General features: G+C 37.7%; 1 long non-coding RNA gene across 1 annotated transcript in view; it reads right to left on the bottom strand.

Moving 5' to 3' along the window:
* Positions 1-2,818: 2,818 nt before the first annotated feature.
* LOC309651893 overlaps positions 2,819-14,093 on the bottom strand; it is a 535,213-nt gene continuing 523,938 nt past the window's right edge. Inside the window, exon 2 of the long non-coding RNA XR_014258443.1 lies at positions 2,819-12,520. This is a non-coding gene — a long non-coding RNA (uncharacterized lncRNA). The remainder of the gene's footprint in view (positions 12,521-14,093) is intronic.

Genomic DNA, 14,093 nt, shown 5'->3' with positions numbered 1-14,093 from the left:
AAGTCTTTGCCTTGCTTTGTGCCCCAGTTTCTCTAGGTCTCTTAACCATGCAAATAGCACCTGGCCTACAAGTTAATTAAAAATGTCATATGTGGGGGATGGAAAAAGGTATTCCATGCAAATGGAAATCAAAAGAAAGCTGAAGTAACAATGCTCATATCAGACAAAATAGACTTTAAAATAAAGACTGTTATAAGAGACAAAGAAGGACACTGCATAATGATCAAGGGATCAATCAAAGAAGAAGATATAACAATTATAAATATATATGCACCCTACATAGGAGCACCTAAATATATAAGGTGAATACGAACAGTCATAAAGGGAGAAATCAACAGTAACACAATAATAATAGGGGATATTAACACCCCAGTTTCATCAATGGACAGATCATCCAGACAGAATATCAATAAGGAAACAAAGGCCTTAAAAGACACAATAGAGCAGATGGACTTAATTGATATTTATAGAGCATTCCATCCAAAAGCAGCAGAATACATATTCTTCTCATGTGCACATGGAACATTCTCCAGTATTGACCACATGCTTGGCCACAAAGCAAGCCTTGGTAAATTTAAGAAAATTGAAATCATATCAAACTTTGTTTCCGACCACAACATTATAACACTAGAAATAAACTACAAGAAAAAAAACTGTACAAATCACAAACACGTGGAGGCTAAACAATATGCTACTAAACAACAGAAGGATCACTGAAGAAATCAAAGAGGAAATTTAAAAAACCCTAGAGACAAATGAAAATAAAAGCACAATGATCCAAAACCTATGGGATACAGCAAAAGCAGTTCTAGGAGGGAAGTTTATAACAATACAGTCTTACCTCAGGAAACAAGAAAAACCTCAAATAAACAACATAACCTTACACCTAAAGCAACTAGAGAAAGAAGAACAAGCAAAACCTAAAGTTAGTAGAAGGAAAGAAATCATAAAGATCAGATCAGAAATAAATGAAATAGAGACAAAACAATACCAAGGATCAATGAAACCAAAAGCTGATTCTTTGAAAAAATAAACAAAATTGATAAACCTTTAGCCACACTCGTCAAAAAAAAAAAAGAGGAGAGAACTCAAATCAATAAAATTAGAAATGAAAAATAAGTTACAACTGATACCACAGAAATACAAAGGCTCATAAGAGACTACTACAAGCAACTGTATGCCAATAAAATGGACAACCTGGAAGTAATGGACAAATTCTTAAAAAAGGTACAATCTCCCAGACTCAACAAGGAAGAAATAGAGAATATGAATAGACCAATCACAAGTACTGAAATTGAAACTGTGATTAAAAAACTCCCAACAAACAAAAGTCCAGGACCAGAAGGCTTCACCGGCGAATTCTTTTTTTTGGCCCTTATTTACTTTTATTTATTTATTTATTTGCAGCAGGTTTTTCTTAGTTATCTATTTCATACATATTAGTGTATATATGTCAATCACAATCTCCCAATTCATCCCACCACCACCACCACCCCGCTTTTCCCTTTTGGTTTCCATACGTTTGTTCTCTACATCTGTGTTTCTATTTCTGCTTTGCAAACGTTTCTTCTGTACCATTTTTCTAGATTCCACATATATACATTAATATACGATATTTGTTTTTCTCTTTCTGAATTACTTCACTATGTATGACAGTCTCTAGTTACATCCATGTCTCTACAAATGACATAAATTCGTTCCTTTTTATGGCCGAGTAATATTCCACTGTATATATGTACCACATCTTGTATATCCATTCATCTGTTTATGGGCATTTAGGCTGTTTCCATGACCTGGCTATTGTAAATAGTGCTGCAATGAAAATTGGGGAGCATGTGTCTTTTTGAATTATGCTTTACTCTGGGTATATGTGTAGTAGTGGGATTGCTGGGTCATATGGGAATTCTTTTTTAATTTTTTTATGGAACCTCCATATTGTTCTCCATAGTGACTGTATCAATTTACATTCCCACCAACAGTGCAAGAGGGTTCCCTTTTCTCCACACCCTCTCCAGCATTTGTTGTTTGTAGATTTTCTGATGATGCCCATTCTAACTGGTGTGAGGTGATACCTCATTGTAGTTTTCATTTGCATTTCTCTAATAATTAGTGATGTTGAGCAGCTTTTCATGTACTTCTTGGCCATCTGTAGGTCTTCTTTGGAGAAATGTCTACTTAGGTCTTCTGCCCATCTTTTAATTGGGTTGTTTGTTTTTTTACTATTGAGCTGCATGAGCTGTTTATGTACTTTGGAGATTAATCCTTTGTCTGTTGATTCGTTTGCAAATATTTTCTGCCATTCTGAGGGTTGTCTTCATCTTATTTATGGTTTCCTTTGCTGTGCAAAAGCTTTTATGTTTCATTAGGTCCCATTTGTTTATTTTTGTTTTTATTTTCATTACTCTAGGAGGTCGGTCAAAAAGGATCTTGTGATTTATGTCAAAGAGTGTTCTTCCTATGATTTCCTCTAAGAGTTTTATAGTATCCAGTCTAACATGTAGGTCTTTAATCCATTTTGAGTTTATTTTTGTGTATGGTGTTAGAAAGTTGTCTACTTTCATTCTTTTCAATGGAGCTGTCCAGTTTTCCCAGCATCACTTACTGAAGAGACTGTCTTTTCTCCATTGTATATCCTTGCCTCTTTGTCATAGATTAGTTGACCAAAGATAGGTGCATGAGCTTACCTCTGGGCTTCCTATCCTGTTGCATTGATCTATATTTCTGGTTTTGTGACAGTACCATACTGTCTTAATTACTGTAGCTTTGTAGTATAATCTGAAGTCAGGGAGCCTGATTCCTCCAGCTCCATTTTTTTCCCCTCAAGATTGCTTTGGCTATTAGGGGTCTTTTGTGTCTCCATACAAATTTTAAGATTTTTTGGTATAGTTCTGTAAAAAATGCCATTGGTAATTTGATAGGGATTGCATTGAATCTGTAGATTGGTTTGGGTAGTATAATCATTTTCACAATATTGATTCTTCCAATCCAAGAACATGGTATATCTCTCCATCTTTTTGTGTTATCTTTTATTTCTTTCATCAATGTCTTATGGTTTTCTGAGTACAGGTCTTTTACCTCCTTAGGTAGGTTTATTCCTAGGTGTTTTATTCTTTTTGTTGCAATGGTGAATGGGATTGTTTCCTTAATTTTTCTTTCTGATCTTTCATTGTTAGTGTACAGGAATGCAAGAGATTTCTGTGCATTAATTTTGTATCCTGCATCTTAACCAAATTCACTGATTAGTTCTAGTAGTTTTCTGGTGGCATCTTTAGGATTCTCTATGTATAGTGTCATGTCATCTGCAAGCAGTGACAGTTTTGCTTCTTCTTTTTCAATTTGTATTCGTTTTATTTCTTTTTCTTCTCTGATTGCCATGGCAAGGACTTCCAAAACTATGTTGAGTAATAGTGGTGAGAGTGGACATCCTTGTCTTGTTCCGGATCTTAGAGGAAATGCTTTCAGTTTTTCACCACTGAGAATAATGTTTGCTGTGGGTTTGTCGTATATGGCCTTTATTATGTTGAGGTAGGTTCCCTCTATGCCCACTTTCTGGAGAGTTTTTGTCATAAGTCTTTGTTGAATTTTGTCAAAAGATTTTTCTGCATCTATTGAGATGATCATATGGTTTTTATTCTTCAATTTGTTAATATGGTGTATTACATTGATTGATTTGCAGATATTGAAGAATCCTTGCATTCCTGGGATCAATCCCACTTGATCATGGTGTATGATCCTTTTAATGTGTTCTTGAATTCTGTTTGCTAGTATTTTACTGAGGATTTTTGCATCTCTATTCATCAGTGATATTGGTCTGTAATTTTTTGTAGTATCTTTGTCTGGTTTTGGTATTAGGGTGATGGTGGCCTCATAGAATGAGTTTATGAGTATTCCTTAGTCTACAATTTTTTGGAAGAGTTTGAGAAGGATGGGTGTTAGCTCTTCTCTAAACGTTTGGTAGAATTCACCTGTGAAGCCATCTGGTCCTGGACTTTTGTTTGTTGGAAGATTTTTAATCACAGTTTCAATTTCATTACTTGTGGTTGATCTGTTCATATTTTCTATTTTTTCCTGGTTCAGCCTTGGAAGGTTATACCTTTTTAAGAATTTTTCCATTTCGTCCAGTTTGTCCATTTTATTGGCATAGAGTTGCTTGTAGTAGTCTCTAATGATGCTTTGTATTTCTGTGGTGTCAGTTGTAACTTCTCCTTTTTCGTTTCTAATTTTATTGAATTGAGTCCTCTGCCTCTTTTTCTTGATGAGTCTGGCTAAAGGTTTATCAATTTTGTTTATCTTCTCAAAGAACCAGCTTTTAGTTTTATTGATCTTTGCTATTGTTTTCTTTCTATTTCATTTATTTCTGCTCTGATCTTTATGGTTTCTTTCCTTCTACTAACTTTGGGTTTTGTTTGTTCTTCTTTCTCTAATTCCTTTAGGTGTAAGGTTAGATTGTTTATTTGAGATTTTTCTTGTTTCTTGAGGGAGGATTGTATTGCTATAAACTTCCCTCTTAGAACTGCTTTTGCTGCATGCCATAGGTTTTGTATCATCATATAATCATTGTCATTTGTCTCTAGGTATTTTTTGATTTCCACTTTGATTTCATCAGTGATATCTTTGTTATTTAGTAACGTATTGTTTAGCCTCCATGAGTTTGTGTTTTTTTATGTTTTTTCTCTGTAATTTATTTCTAATCTCATAGCATTGTGGTCAGAAAAGATGCTTGATATCATTCCAATTTTCTTGAATTTACTGAGGCTTGATTTGTGACCCAAGATGTGATCTATCCTGGAGAATGTTCCATGTGCACTTGAGAAGAAAGTGTAATCTGCTGTTTTTGGATGGAATGTCCTATAAATATCAATTAAATCTATCTGGTCTATTGTGTCATTTAAAGCTTGTGTTTCCTTATTAATTTTTGGTCTGGATAATCTGTCCATTGGTGTAAGTGGGGTGTTAAAATCCCCTACTATGATTGTGCTACTGTCAGTTTCCCCTTAAATGGCTGTTAGCATTTGCCTTATGTATTGAGGCACTCCTATGTTGGGTGCATAAATATTTACTTTTGTTATATCTTCTTCTTTGATCAATCCCTTGATCATTATGTAGTGTCCTTCCTTGTCTCTTGTAACATTCTTTATTTTAAAGCTTATTTTATATGATATGAGTATAGTTACTCCAGGTTTCTTTTGATTTCCATTTGCATGGAATATCTTTTTCCATCCCCTCACTTGCAGTCTGTATGTGTCCCTAGGTCTGAAGTGGGTCTCTTGTATACAGCATATATATGGGTCTTGTTTTGGTATCCATTCAGTGAGCCGTTGACTTTTGGTTGGAGCATTTAATCCATTCACATTTAAGGTAGTTATTGATATGTATGTTCCTATTACCATTTTCTTAATTGTTTTGGGTTTGTTTTTGTAGGTCCTTTCTTCTCTTGTGTTTCCCACATAGAGAAGTTCCTTGAGTATTTGTTGTAGAGCTGGTTTGGTGGTGCTGAATTCTCTTAACTTTTGCTTGTCTGTAAAGCTTTTGATTTCTCTGTCAAATCTGAATGAGATCCTTGCCAGGTAGAGTAATCTTGGTTGTAGGTTCTTCCCTTTCATCACGTTAAATATATTGTGCCACCCTCTTCTGGCTTGTAGATTTTCTGCTGAGAAATCAGCTGTTAACCTTATGGGAGTTCCCTTGTATGTTATTTGTCATTTGTCCCTTGTTGCTTTTAATAATTTTTCTTTTTCTTCAATTTTTGTCAATTTTATTACTCTGTGTTGGCGTGTTTCTCCTTGGGTTTCCTGCCTGGGACTCTCTGTGCTTCCTGGACTTGGGTGACTATTTCCTTTCCCATCGTAGGGGAGTTTTTGACTATAATCTCTTCAAATATTTTCTCGTGTCCTTTTTCTCTCTCTTCTCCTTCTGGGATCCCTATAATGCAAATGCTGGTGCATTTAATGTTGTCCCAGAGGTCTCTTAGGCTATCTTCATTCCTTTTCATTTATTTTCTTTATCTGTTCTGTGGCAGTGAATTCCACCCTTCTGTCTTCCAGGTCTCTTATCAGTTTTCTGCCTCTGTTATTCTGCTATTGATTCCTTCTAGTGTATTTTTCATTTCAGTAGTTTTATTTTTCATCTCTGTTTGTTTGTTCTTTAATTCTTCTAGTTGTTTGTTCTTTAGTTCTTCTAGGTCTTTGTTAAACATTTCTTGCATCTTCTCAGTCTTCATCTCCATTCTTTTCTGAGGTCCTGGAACATCTTCACTATCATTTTTCTGAATTATTTTTCTGGAGGGTTGCCGTTCTCCACCTCATTTAGTTGTTTTTCTGGGGTTTTATCTTGTTCCTTCATCTGGTACATAGTCCTCTACCTTTTCATTTTGTCTATCTTTCTGTGAATGTGGTTTTCATTCCACAGGCTGCGGGATTGTAGTTCTTCTTGCTTCTGCTGTCTGCCCTCTGGTGCATGAGGCTATCTAAGAGGCTTGTGCAAGCTTCCTGATGGGAGGGACTGGTGGTGGGTAGAGCTGGGTGTTTCTCTGGTGGGTAGAGCTCAGTGAAACTTTAATCCACTTTTCTGCTGTTGGGCAGAGCTGAGTTCCCTCCCTGCTGGTTGTTTGGCCTGAGGGGACCCAGCACTGTCGCCTACAGGCTCTTTGGTGGTACTAATGGTGGACTCCAGGGGGGCTCATGCCAAGGAGTATTTTCCAGAACTTCTGCTGCCAGTGTCCTTGTCCCCTTGGTGAGTCACAGCCACCCCCCCCACCTCTGCAGGAAACCCTCCAACACTAGCATGTAGGTCTGATTCAGTCTCCTATGGGGTCTCTGCTCCTTCCCCCTGGATCCTGATGTGCACACTACTTTGTGTGTGCCCTCCAAGAGTGGAGTCTCTGTTTCCCCCTGTCCTGTCAAAATCCTGCAATCAAATCCCGCTAGCCTTCAAAGTCTGATTCTCTGGGAATTCCACCTCCTGTTGCCAGACCCCGAGGTTAGGAAGCCTGACATGGGGCTCAGAACCTTCACTCCAGTGGGTGGACTTCTGTGGTATAATTGTTCTCCAGTTTGTGAGTCACCTACCCAGCCGTTATGGGATTTGACTTTATTGTGATTGAGCCCCTCCTACCATCTCATTGCGGCTTCTCCTTTGTCTTTGGATATGGGGTATCTTTTTTGGTGAGTTCCAGTGTCTTCCTGTCAATGATTGTTCAACAGTTATTTGTGATTTAGGTGCTCTTGCAAGAGGGAGTGAGCACACGTCCTTCTACTCTACCCTCTTGAACCAAAATCCACAGACGAATTCTATCAAACATTTAGAGAAGGGCTAACACCTGTTCTTCTAAAACTTTTCCAAAAAGTTGCAGAGGAAGGAAAACTCCCAAACTCATTCTATGAGGCCACCATCACCCTGATGCCAAAACCAGACAAAGGCACCACAAAAAAAGAAAATTATAGGCCAATATTATTGATGAACATAGACGCAAAATCCTCAACAAAATACTAGTAGTCCGAATCCAACAATACATTAAAAGGATCATGGGATCAAGTGGGATTTATCCGAGGGATGCAAGGATTTTTCAATATCCGCAAATCAATCAATGTGGTACACCATAGTAACAAACTGAAGAATAAAAATCATAAAAAATCATATGTGATTAAGTCATAATAAAAATCAAAACAAAAAATACTTGTACAGTGGTAGGATTGTATGAATATAAAAGCTCACTAATGACTAGCTTTTGGTTTTGTTAAGTAGGAGGCTTTACTAGTTCAGATGTATGTTTGCAAGTAATAGAAACCTAGTTAAGCTCACTAAGGAAAGAGAGAAATTGAATAGCTTAGCATAAAGAACTGTTTGTAATTAAGCCTATAGGGATGTCTTACAGATCAGAATTCTGCTAGGCCTCGGAAACAATTAGAACAAGGGACCCAGTGCTGTCAGGTCTCTTTCCCTCTTATTGTCTCTGCTTCTTTTGGCATGTCTCCTCTTCCTCTCTCTACAGACCACTTTCTCCATTCTAAGTCCACACTGGAGAAAATGGCTACTGATAACATCTGTACAATTAAAGTTAGGAGCCAAACTGGACTTGAATCTCCAGGTCCAAAAGCCAAGATAAAGACTCATTGTAAAAACTTGGGTTACATGCCCATCCTTTGGCCAGTTAATTGTTACCAGGGAGAGGGATCACAGTGTAAGTGCACAGTAGCGCTCAGTAACATGTGAATGGGGGTATTCCTTCTGGAAAAAGTGACAGTTTCCTTCAAAGGGGTTTTCTGGGAAGACAATCAAATGAGTAGATTTTTCTACAGAAGCAAATAATATATATTTTTGCCAACTAATGCAGCCTGAGTACCTTACTAGTGAGATTTAGAGATGGGTTTCTCTGCATGTGCCAACAGATCTCCCTCAATCCTAACAATGGTTCCTAAAAGATCTATGCTTTGAGAATTTCCAGGGCTATTGGCCATCAATTCTCCATTCTCTTCTTTTCTAGAAGAATAGATGAATGACTAGTGTTCCAGTGAACATACTTTGAGAAATCTTTTAGTGCTTACATTTTCTGGTTCCATTATTGTTAAGTCTCCTATCCACCTGGTTTCAGAGGAACCTGAGCTTTATTGATACTCCCCAGAATTCTACCAATTAGTGTTCTATTTCTTTACCTTAAGGCTTAGCCCCCAATTCAATGTCCCTTTCCTTGGGAGTGGTCATCCATGAGGTCTTTTCAGTCAATGACACATTGATATGAATGCATTGACCAGATCATTTCCCTAGAGCATATTCACTTACAGGAGGGAGAAGGGGAAAATTTGGGAAGCCAATGGGAATATGGACTTCCTGACAGGGAAGGTAGGAATTTGAGCCTAAGAAGAATGGCTAGAGGCCCAAGACAAAGTCTTTCTCCTTCACTATTATAGACAGCCAGACCTCCCTGGCTGTACAAATTGCCTGGGTACCTCCAGCAGCTGGCCCTTAATATTGATGACATTCTCATATTCACTCCATCTGGTCAGGCTCTTGATCAGGATTCTATGATAATATGTGCTATGGTACCCATAAGTAGCACCTCATTCTATTCTGGCCTGACTGCTGGTCAGGATTCTGTGACAATGTGTTCTCTGATACCTACAGCTACCAACTTATGTTTTTAGCCCCTCTTGCTATAAAATAGGAACACAGCTACTAATAATTTCATTAGTACAATAATTTACAGTTCACAAGAATGTTTCCGTATGGATTATATAATCTGATTCTCACAACTTCCGAATAAAGTATGTTGGGCAATGACTATCATTCTTTGAGCAAACTGAGGCTAGTGGAATTAAATATTACAGGTACACAGTTACTATATGTCAAAAAGGCTTGGCCTGTACACTCTATAAAAATAAAGGTCTTGTTTGCTTTGTTCACTGTTCTTTCTCTAGCCCCTAGCACTGAGCCTGACACTTAAGAGGACCTCAATTGCAATATGTTGAATGAATTTCCCTTCACTTGGGTCTATATATTCTCTGACTTTCAAAAGTATGCTGTATAATGCCAGAGAACCAAAGAAGAACTGATATTTGAGGAACATTCCAGACTTTATAGAAACATATTTTATTTAATCCTCATGAGAATTCTGAAAAGTAGGGATTATTCTTTCTCTCTGAGCCTCAGAGAGGTATAAGTTTTCATGGCTAGGAAGTGACAGAGCCAGGATTTAAACCTACAAGTCTTAGGTCCACAGCCTTCAAGACTGCCTCTATAGAACTGTAATATTAGTTCTCATCATCTCTCAGAGTCAGAGTGAGATGAAGATGAGTCCACAGATATCGCTGAAAAGATCAAAGTGCTAGGCAAAGTGAAAGATGATAATTAGTGTTGCTGGCTCATTTTGCTAAACTTTATTTTTCCTTAATAAAGAGACATGTACCACAATGTTCATTACAACACTATTTACAATAGCCAGGACATGGAACCAACCTAAATGTCCATTGACAGATGAATGGATAAAGAAGATGTGGAAATATATACAATGGAATATTACTCAGCCATAAAAAGAAACAAAATGGAGTTATTTGTAGTGAGGTGGATGGACCTAGAGTCTGTCATACAGAGTGAAGTAAGTCAGAAAGAGAAAAACAAATACTGTGTGCTAACGCATATATATGGAATCTAAAAAAAAAATGGTACTGATGAAACTAGTTGCAGGGCAGGAATAAAGATGTAGACATAGAGAACGTACTTGAGGACATGGGGTGGGAGGGGGAAGCTGTGGCAAAGTGAGAGTAGCATCGACATATATATGCTACTGAATGTAAAACAGTTAGCTAGTGGGAAGCAGCAGCATAGCACAGGGAGATCAGGTTGGTGTTTTGTGATGACCTAGAGGGGTAGGATAGGGAGGATGGGAGGGAGGCTCCAGAGGGAGGGGATATGGGGATATATGTATGCATATGGCTGATTCACTTTGGTGTACAACAGAAACTAACACAGTATTGTGAAGCAATTATACTCCAATAAAGATCTTTAAAAAAAAATCACTTTCCCCATAACTCACTTCCTCCAAGAAGTTCACTTTAAGTGTGAAGGACTAACAGTGCCTGAAGTCATCCACCTGCTGATTCAGGTCCTCCTGAACTTCTAATAAGTTCAAAACAATGTGAGAGAAAAGAAAGTTTCCAATTTGTATATTTTCTTTACTTGACTTTCCTGGGAAAGGGTTATGCCTTTTATTGCTTTGTAGAAATGGCCACAACTCAATGATGAAAGTCAGTGATGATTAAATCAAACCACTTACTGTGCGGTCGGTCGAATAGCAATAACAAAAACAACAATAATACTTTAAATCATTTCTATGTGCATTGTAATTTAGTTTGTAAAGTTCTGCCACTTTCAGTAACTCATTTCACGACTTTGGCCTCCCACTCTAATACTTCTTTATCACCTTCTTTCAATCCTCGAAACCAGCTAGGTTTTTACTTATCACATATTGCTCAAAAGTTTGTTTCTTTTTTTATTTTAAACATCTTTATTGGAGTATAATTGCTTTACAATGGTGTGTTAGTTTCTGCTTTACAACAAACTGAATCAGTTATACATATACATATGTTACCATATCTCCTCCCTCTTGCATCTCCCTCCCTCCCACCCTCCCTATGCCACCCCTCCAGGTGGTCACAAAGCACCGAGCTGATCTCCCTGTGCTATGAAGCTGCTTCCCACTATCTATCTATTTTACATTTGGTAGTGTATATATGTCTATGCCACTATCTCACCCTGTCACATCTTACCCCTCCCCCTCCCCATATCCTCAAGTCCATTCTCTAGTAGGTCTGTGTCTTTATTCCCGTCTTGCCACTAGGTTCTTCATGACCTTTTTTTCCCCTTAGATTCCATATATATATGTGTTAGCATACTGTATTTGTTTTTCTCTTTCTGACTTACTTCACTCTGTATGACAGACTCTAACTCCATCCACCTCACTACAAATACCTCCATTTCATTTCTTTTTATGGCTGAGTAATATTCCATTGTATATATGTGCCACATCTTCTTTATCCATTCATCCAATGATGGACACTTAGGTTGATTCCATGTCCTGGTTATTGTAAATAGAGCTGCAATGAACATTGTGGTACATGGCTTTTTTTGAATTATGGTTTTCTCATGGTATATGTCCAGTAGTGGGATTGCTGGGTCGTATGGCAGTTCTATTTTTAGTTTTTTAAGGAACCTCCACACTGTTCTCCATAGTGGCTGTATCCATTTACATTCCCACCAACAGTGCAAGAGGGTTCCTTTTTCTCCACACCCTCTCCAGCATTTATTGTTTGTAGATTTTTTGATGATGGCCATTCTGACCGGTGTGAGATGATATCTCATTGTAGTTTTGATTTACATTTCTCTAATGATTAATGATGTTGAGCATTCTTTCATGTGTCTGTTGGCTATCTGTATATGTTCTTTGGAGAAATGTCTATTTAGGTCTTCTGCCCATTTTTGGATTGGGTTGTTTGTTTTTTTGTTATTGACCTGCATGAGCTGCTTGTAAATCTTGGAGATTAATCCTTTGTCAGTTGCTTCATTTGCAAATATTTTCTCCCATTCTGAGGGTTGTCTTTTGGTCTTGTTTATGGTTTCCTTTGCTGTGCAAAAGCTTTTAAGTTTCATTAGGTCGCATTTGTTTATTTGTGTTTTTATTTCCATTTCTCTAGGAGCCGGGTCAAAAGGATCTTGCTGTGATTTATGTCATACAGTGTTCTTCCTATGTTTTCCTCGAAGGGTTTGATAGTGCATGGCCTTACACTTAGGTCTTTAATCCATTTTGAGTTTATTTTTGTGTATGGTGTTAGGGAGTGTTCTAATTTCATACTTTTACATGTACCTGTCCAATTTTCCCAGCACCACTTATTGAAGAGGCAGTCTTTTCTCCACTGTATATGCTTGCCTCCTTTATCAAAGATAAGGTGACCATATGTGCATGGGTTTATCTCTGTGCTTTCTATACTGTTCCATTGATCTATATTTCTGTTTTTGTGCCAGTACCAAACTGTCTTGATTACTGTAGCTTTGTAATACAGTCTGAAGTCAGGGAGCCTGATTCTTCCAGCTCCATTTTTCGTTCTCAAGATTGTTTTGGTTATTCGGGGTCTTTTGTGTTTCCATACAAATTGTGAAATTTTTTGTTCTAGTTCTGTGGTAAATGCCAGTGGTAGTTTGATAGGGATTGCATTGAATCTGTAGATTGGTTTGGGTAGTAGAGTCATTTTCACAATGTTGATTCTTCCAATCCAAGAACATGGTATATCTCTCCATCTGTTGGTATCATCTTTATTTTCTTTCATCAGTGTCTTATACTTTTCTGCATACAGGTCTTTTTTCTCCTTAGGTAGGTTTATTCCTAGATATTTTATTCTTTTTGTTGCAATGGTAAACGGGAGTGTTTTCTTTCTTTTTTTTTTTTTTTGCTAGTTAAGTTTTTTTTTAATTAATTAATTAATTAATTAATTAATTAATTAATTTATGGCTGTGTTGGGTCTTCGTTTATGTGCGAGGGCTTTCTCTAGTTGTGGCAAGTGGGGGCCACTCTTCATCACGGTGCACGGGCCTCTCACAATCGTGGGCTCTTGTTGTGGAGCACAGGCTCCAGACACGCAGGCTCAGTAATTGTGTCTCACGGGCCCTTTTGCTCCGCGGCATGAGGGATCTTCCCAGGCCAGGGCTCGAACCCGTGTCCCCTGTACTGGCAGGCAGAGTCTCAGCCACTGCACCACCATGGAAGTCCCGGGAGTGTTTTCTTAATTTCACTTTCAGATTTTTTGTCATTAGTGTATAGGAATGCAAGAGATTTCTGTGCATTAATTTTGTATCCTGCTACTTTACCAAATTCATTGATTAGCTCTAGTAGCTTTCTGATAGCATCTTTAGGATTCTCTATGTATAGTATCATGTCATCTACAAACAGTGACAGCTTTACTTCTTCTTTTCTGATTTGGATTCCTTTCATTTCTTTTTCTTCTCTGAATGCTGTGGCTAACACTTCCAAAACTATGTTGAATAATAGGGGTGGGAGTGGGCAACCTTGTCTTGTTCCTGATCTTAGTGGAAATGGTTTCAGTTTTTCACCATTGAGGACAATGTTGGATGTTGGTTTGTCATATATGGCCTTTATTATGTTGAGAAAAGTTCCCTCTATGCCTACTTTCTGCAGGGCTTCTATCATAAATTGGTGTTGAATTTTGTCAAAAGCTTTCTCTGCATCTATTGAGATGCTCATATGGTTTTTCTCCTTCAATTTGTTAATATGATGTATAACATTGATTGATTTGCATATATTGAAGAATCCTTGCATTCCTGGGATAAACCCCACTTGATCATGGTGTATACTCCTTTTAATGTGCTGTTGGACTCTGTTTGCTTGTATTTTGTTGAGGATTTTTGCATCTATGTTCATCAGTGATATTGGCCTGTAGTTTTCTTTCTTGGTAACATCTTTGTCTGGTTTTGGTATCAGGGTGATGGTGGCCTCGTAGAATGAGTTTGGGAGTGTTCCTCCCTCTGCAATATTTTGGAAGAGTTTGAGAAGGATAGGTGTTAGCTCTTCTCTAAATGTCTGATAGAAT

The sequence above is a fragment of the Balaenoptera physalus genome, assembly GCF_965194825.1.
Source record: "Balaenoptera physalus genome assembly, chromosome: X".
In the NCBI taxonomy this organism is placed as follows: domain Eukaryota; kingdom Metazoa; phylum Chordata; class Mammalia; order Artiodactyla; family Balaenopteridae; genus Balaenoptera; species Balaenoptera physalus.
This window is presented reverse-complemented; position numbering and strand designations above follow the sequence as displayed.